We start from the raw sequence: 7818 nt of genomic DNA, 5'->3' as shown, positions 1-7818 counted from the left end.
TGAATTTTAAAACTTGAAAGATTGGCACCCTGTGGCACCATCAACAACTGTGACTCTCTGATTAATTAAATGCCCTTTACAAGTATTAATAACTGAGTACATTGCTTCTGTATCTATAAGAAATTTTAAATCTGCTTTCCCCATCCTTTCTGTACCCAGGGGCTTTTTGGGGATAACTTCAAATCCATCCCCAGCCCCCTTCGATCTTCATCTGAACTCAATATTTTTTTCTGCCTGGCTTGGAAGTCCCATTAAACTTCTTCATGTCTGCTGCACTATTTGATGGTTCAGTGGGTAGTTCCTTTCCCAGTGACCCCAATTCCTGCATCTAGCACATTAATCCCTTTCTAAGTGCTGTCTCAGTGGTTGTTCCTGCTTATTCTCTCACATATTTCCTTATGATCTTCCTCTCTCCATCTTTTGTGATAAAGCTATCACTATAATTTTCTCTCCTGATCTTACTTTTATTTTCCTCTCTTTATTACATACCTTGCATGCAGCTTCCAGCAACTTACTCCTATTTTCTGCAATTTACACCTAATGTCTGAATTCACAGAAATTGATGCTGGTTGCACCATATCTCCTCCTTTTTCCATGTTCATATCAGTGTATTTCCTAACATGGTTACTAATCTACTGAGAAAGACTGATGGGATCTCATTCCTGTCCTGCACCACTTGGTACAATTTAGACATATTCTTTGCTTTAGGGATAGTATGCCTCACGCTGAATGAGATCAATCTCTGATATTTGCTTAGTAATTCTCATTGATTTTGATTATTTTAGTACCACTTAGGATCAGCTGAGGGAAAATGATTGTCCATTGCTCTTTGGTCTGCTCTCTGAGCATAGATTCTTTCTGCTTCTTCCTTTGCCTTTGCCGAAACTACTTCTTTCCTAAGATGTCAGCAGCATATTCAGTAACAGCAAATCACTCCAGTTCTAATGACAGTGTCCATCACCTTATCTAGCTTATCTGGATCCTCTATGAACTCTCCTGCCAACTCTTTCCATGCTTATAAATCTGTCACTGAAAAGAACACTCTTACCATTACTGGTCTGCTGGGTCCTACCGCCTGCCTCAAAGGTGTCTTTACAATCCTTAGAGCCCTCTTCCATGTTTGTCCTGCTGTGGGACTTAAATAATCTCCTTCTTGCTGACTTACTTCAACCTCTTGCTGACTGTCATCATCCACTGAACCTAGAATTCATTTAGAAACTATTTCACCTGTGCTTGTCTGCCCCAAACTTGAACTAAGTTCGCTTCTCTGTATTTCTCTTTATCTTGCCCCTCTTTGCTCCTGTCTGGCCTCGACTGCAGGACCCGTCAACCTCTTCTTCTTTTTCCCCTTGCATGGTTTACCAATGCTGCAGGGTGAGCAGCAGCGCTTATGGAGCTTCTCACCATCCTTTTCTAAGACTGGCACTACGTGGTGCCTCAGGCAGGGCTGCCACCACCAGCTCAGGCTGCCCAGGGCCCCATCCAGTCTGGCTTTGAACACCTCCCAGAATGGGGCATCCACAGCTTCTCTGGGCAGTCTGTGCATATCACAGTATGACTAAAGAATTTTCTGCAAACTTCTGATCCAAATATGCATGCTTTTAGTTTAAAATCATTCCCTCTTGTCTTATCACTATCAGACCACGTAAAAAGTCAGGCTCCCTCCTGTTTATTAGCTCCACTCAAATACTGGAAGGCCGCAGTGAGGTCTCTTTGGACCCTTCTATTCTCCAGGCTGAACAAGCCTAACTCCCTCCGCCTTTTTTCACAGGAGATGTGCTCCTGCCCTCTGATGATCATCACCGTGGGGCCACTCCACCAGCTCCATATCTTTCCTGTGCTGGGGCCCCAGGCCTGGACGCAGTACTCCAGGTGGGGCCATATGAGGGCAGAGCAGAGGGAGAAAGTCCTCTCCATCACACTGCTGACCACCCATTTTTTTTAATAAAACCCAGGATATAGTTGGCCTTCCAGGCCAAGGCAGACACTGCTGGCTCATGTCCAGCTTTTCATCTACCAGGAGGCCCCCCAGGTCCTTCTGGCAGCACTGCTCTTAATGAGTTCTTCTCCTAGTCTGTTCATGTATCTGAGATTGCCCCAAACAGAAAAATATTCCCCATCTTCTCCAAGGATCTGTGAGGAGACTCTTCACTCTCCATGGAAGGATGGGCATAGGGATGATCCTCATGCATCCCAAGGGCCTTGATCTCCCCAAGAAAGCCAACTTTCTTAATAAGGCAGCTTTCTGATTTTTTGGTCAGCCCAACATGTCTGCATGCTGGCATATGACTTCACTTGTGATCTAACTGAAAACAATGTTAGCCAGCTACATGTAGAAAAACATGACCAAGTACTTCCCCTATATGCCTTACTGCTGGGCAAGGAGGAGCTTTTTAAGGAGAAGGTAAAGATGTGATTAAGTTGTAAACAATTAAAAGCATGATAAAAACCAATTCTTGGTAAGTACAGTATTGCACCTTGCTGATTTTCATTCCATAGCATCAGTAGATTTGTCACATTACAGGAAGAAATAACACATTTTGTTTTTTTCAGTGTCTCCCAGAATATTTTAAGCAAGGCCATAACAGACACCATAATTTTAACAATATTTGCAGGAGACATGATTTTATTTATGAAAGTAATGCTACTAGGCATTCTGGCAAAGTTATTCTTGTTTTGGAAGGAATAAGGAGGAACGTTTCCTAAACAGGAAGCACAGTACTTTTGATCTGAGGGTGTTCTTCCTATTTCCTTTAAGACAAAGATAATAATGAGCAAATTTATGAGAAACAGCATCACTATCTTTCAAAAAGTTCACAAATATAAACAAGTAATTGTATTCTGCAAATGTGTGAATTAAGGCACAGAAAGGTTGAAAAATCCAGCCAAAGCCTGATGCATGATTACTGGCAGAAGTGAAAAACAAACCAAGAAAATGCTGATGTAAAGCAACAGCATAATCTCTGTAGATTGAAGTTTGCGTATCAGCAGTTCAACGTTCTAACTCATTCTCCCCTTTTTTACTGTACCAGGAGTTTTGATAGTGGCTTGCAAAAATGCCACTGTGTAAGAGTGTGAGTATTGCTTATGTTGGTCAGGTGACCAGTCAGAAATCTCTTAATTTCCAATTCTGAAGGGGTGAAACAAAAGTCTGTGAAGCCTGTTCAGTGGGATCTGGAAAAGAGCATTAGATACTTAGGAAGAGAAGTCTGAGAAAATGTTTCAGTTGTGCTTGACTTTGTTTCCCAGTCTTTCACACCATCAATCTCCTTATACTTTTTTTAAACATTTAAGATAAGAGAACCATGCAAGAGGCAGGGGAATCACAGAGTGGCCAAATAGAGACAAAAGATCAGCTGAAAAAGTGATAGATTTTACTCTCTTTAAGCTTTTTCATTTAGCATTAGAATATTTCAGCTTTTCTGGGGCATTTCAGCCAAACTGAAATGCTTCAAATCTCTCTTAAAAATACTCGCAGGTGAATCTTAGGTTGGTTATATGTGGTGCAATTTCCTCTCTCCAAGGATGACTGGTAGTAAAGGAAAGGAATTGCAGAAGCTGAACCAGCTGCATCATTCTTTCTGGGGATCACATCACAAAACTCTGAAGAACTTTGAACTGTGAATTAAATCCCACAGTGTTTGATATATATGACAGTATCCAGGCTTCTACAAACAAATCTAACAGTAGTCTATGTCTGTGTTGTATGGACGTATGTATTTATGGGTAGAGAGATTAGACCAGTTAAGATAGATGAGAAGATACTGACAGATGTTTGTACATACAATTTCTTTATCAGGTTTGTCTATGGAAAGAAATTACACTTATGTTGGGAAAGTCTCCTAAAAGTAGCATCTGTGGTAACTACACTTTTATTAAAAAACATGATAATTTGTGTGTTGAATATGGGTAAAATTTGCAGAAAGTTGTTATGTTCAAAAGTTGTTTTGTTCACTTTAATAGTATGTGAAAATTTCTAAAATGAATTTAGTCATTAAAAATTGAGGGAAATAAAATGTTAAGTTGGTCTCCATACTGCTTTTAAAAGAAAAAAAAAATAATAAAAAAAATAAAGCACATATTGCAGCAAAATGAACCTACATCAAAACATGTAAAACATCTCACAACATGAGATTTGTTCAAATTTAATTATGTGCAAGATCCTATCATCATACTGGCCATTTCGTCTCTTTATGTCAAACTAACTCTAAGTTAGTTTTGTGCTCTAAGTTCACAAATGAGCTAGCTGCATTTTAGGGAAAACAAAATTTTCATTTTGTAAAAGAAAAAAAAGAGAAGGTAAAGTTAAGTAGTGCATAAAAAATAGTAATTTAGTATCATATGTTCTATTTATAATTGTTTCAACTTGTTCCTTTTCATCTAAATTGTATTTTGTGATTAATAGTTCCTAGTTTGAGTTATTTGCGAAATTTAGAACAGTGGTATTTGTTAGCTGCTGCTTTCCTTTCCTGGAAGAACCAGGCAAAAGCTGAATATGTTTATGATTTACTTGCTTATTATTTTTAGCAAAGGCTTGAATATGATTTTATCCTTAAACAGAATAAATATCATGTAGACACTATTCAGTCAGGGCATATTTAAAGAACCGTTTTGACCTCTTATCTATTAGCTGGGTCATTTGCTAAGAAGACACTGCTGTTTAATGCAGAAAACCATTACAAATAGTTTTATAAAGCCCTTGGTTTAATACTACCCAGCATTATTTGAAACAGTACTAGAAATGGATATTTTTATTGACACAAGGAGAAAGTTACTAGTGGGGCTATTTTTGATTGCACCATAGGTGGAAAAAAAAAATACATAATTTATTTAAAGTCTTGACTCTTAATAGCATTTTTACCTTGCAATTAGTACAGCAAAAGGATGTTCTCTGGGTTCTGGCTTTTAAAACACTTTGATTATTCCAAGTAGAAACAGACATCTTTAGAAAGATAAAATGATAAATGTATCATTCAAAATGTGTACCTCACTATTGCTTCAAATTATGCAATCAGTTATCTATACCTTTGCTGAAGTCTTTGCACAGACTGAATGCTGATCCCATCAAAGTCAGTGCTAGTTTTTATATTAAAGTTCTTGATAAAAGAACAAGTCAGCAAACTGTTATATTTATATTCTAATTTTTGGACATGTTTAGCACTTGCTGGCTGTACTGGAATGCACTGAGATGCTTGGAACTCTTGAAAAATTAAACAATTAGAGGTTATGAATATTCTGATGCAAATAATAATGTTTATTTAATACGTTTAAATCCCAGTGCCTTGTGTGTCTAAACAGACTCATTGAAATCCTGAACTGGAAAATCATCTTACCTTCCTTTCCTTGAAGGGATAAGAGATATAAATAGATAACACAAATTCTTTCATTCAAACACAAATCTTCCATTCATCTTGTTAATGCAAACAATGACTGGATGTTGCTATGTATGTTTGTATAATGCTTACATTCTTTGATTTTGTTCCTTAAAATGTTTACTATTGTGAACATGCACCTGAAAGATATCTAAATATTGGAAACACTGTTCATTGGCCTGTGTTTGTCATGACAAATTCTTGCTGAGCTTGGAATCTCATTTACTCTCCTGATGAGAAAAACACACATTAGGACAAAGTTTTGCTATTGATATCAGGCAGAAATTTCCTGTCTAGTTTTTAAATCTTGGGCTTGCTGCATCTGAAACTTCCTAGATCGAATCTGTATTACTAAGGTTTTAAACCTGTTACATTAATATTTTATTATATCCATCTGCCTAATTCTTTGGTTGAAATTGATTGTGTACTTGGCACACTGAGTTTTTAGTACAAAGTTAATTATTTTGTACATATTGGAGTGACAATAAAATGTGTAATAGTAAAAATATATATATATATTTTCGTGCTTATTTTTTGCCATATTAAGTTTTTGAACGCATGTTTTCGTATGTATCTTTGTTCTAGACTCAGAACAAACTATAAGTAAAGACATTTCAAGTGCTTGCCAAAATATGCTTTTAAACTTTTGGTCTCATAACTTCATCCCAGCAATAAAATTTGTGAGCAAGTGACTTAGTTTTAAATTTGTGACAATTTTTTTCATATTAAAATGAGCTTAAATGAGAATTAAAAAGACCTGTACACCTGTATTTAGGTATGAATGGCTGTTACTTGGTGGGAATTCAAATTTTTCTGTTTTCATTTCTGAGCATTTCTAGTAGACTTCTGATTCATTGTTTTTACTGAATACTTTTACACACCAATAAAGACAATACCTAATCGTGGCGTTAACCTACACTACTGATCTCTTCACTTATCTCTGTCTGTCATTTGATCTACACCATTCTGAACCTTAAATTACATATAGTATTGAGAATATTAATTTTGAACGGAAGTGTTAAATGCATTTTTTCACTCATCGTATTACCAGAGCTACCTCAGCCATTCAGAACCAGTAATTCTTAGCTGTGTTCTTAAAACTCAGCCACTGTCTAAATTCCACATTAGTTAAGATACCCTTTGCTTGTATTAGGATTTAGGTTTACAAACATGTGTAAGTATCTGTGTTAAAAATCTGGGCCTACTATTGCAAGTTTGAGATTGGATATTAGGAGAAATTTTTGCTCAGAAGGAGTGGTGAGGTGGTAGCACAGGTTGCCCAGGCAGGTGGTGGAGATGTTCAAGAATCACGTAGATGTGGCACTGGGAGACGTGGGCATGATGGGGATGGGTTGATGACTGGAATTGATCTTTTCCAGCCTTACTGATTTTATGATTCTGTCAGTTTGCTCAACAAAAGAGAATTGTTCATACAGAGATATTGCTCTTTCTTTCTTTTTCTCTCTCCATCTCTCTCTCTCTTCATATACATCTTAAATATCATAATAACTACCTACAGTGGTTTCCACAGTAGAAGGGTTCTGTTCAACTTACCTAGTTTCAGAAACTGTTTTCATTAAAGTTAAGTCTTTAATTCTTTAACTTTTAGTGTCTGATATTAAATGTCTATTGCTTGAAGCAAGGTGTTTGTTAGCACGGTGCATTATTTTTGTTGCAGACAGCACCAGATTTGTGTCCCACTCTGTCCAAGTCTTTGCAAATTCCCTTGGCCTGGATGACATCGAGGCCTTTACCTGTTTTATCTTACTAAATGCAAGTAACACAGAGCAGTTTTAATTTCTATGTTCTCAGTAACAATGGAGGCATCACAGTCAGAAGCGACAGTGCTGTGATGAGGGATCTGGAATGCTGATTTATACTTTTACAAGAAAAAAAAAAAAGGAAAGAAATAGTAAAGTTGTATAAAAACCCAAGCTACAAATCCCTTTTATTTGCATCATTTTAATTCACACAATGTGTTTTCTGTAAGTGATCATCAGTTTAGGCAGTGGCTCTTTAATATTTGTCATGGCTTGATGCCTTGTCTGAAATGCTAATAGGAAGCAGGGGGATGGAGTGGAGAGTTGTTGGCAAGAGAGGCAAACACTGGAGGGAGCAGTCCATGCATTGTAAGAGAGTCTCCTGGTACAGCTGGTTTCAGGGATCTGGAAAATGAAGTGGATACTGGAGAGCCTCAAGCCTGCAATTCAGTGTCATCTGTGAGGTAAGGTCTGTAAAATGGATTTCTTCCTAAATTTGTGGGTTATCACCCACTCCTTTATGATTTCTATTCCCTAGCCCTCCCTTGGCTATGGTAAGCAGAATAAAAGCACATGCTGCATTCAAATTATCTTGGATGCTTTAAAGTGTTCTCAGGTGCAAAACCATATTGGCCTGATGACTGTTCTGAGGCTGTTACCCTCTTCTGTGCTACATACTTCCAGGT

This window comes from Phasianus colchicus, chromosome Z (assembly GCF_987193195.1).
Source record: "Phasianus colchicus chromosome Z, bPhaCol1.hap1.1, whole genome shotgun sequence".
Taxonomy (NCBI): Eukaryota; Metazoa; Chordata; class Aves; order Galliformes; family Phasianidae; genus Phasianus; species Phasianus colchicus.
Note: the sequence above shows the minus strand (reverse complement) of the source record.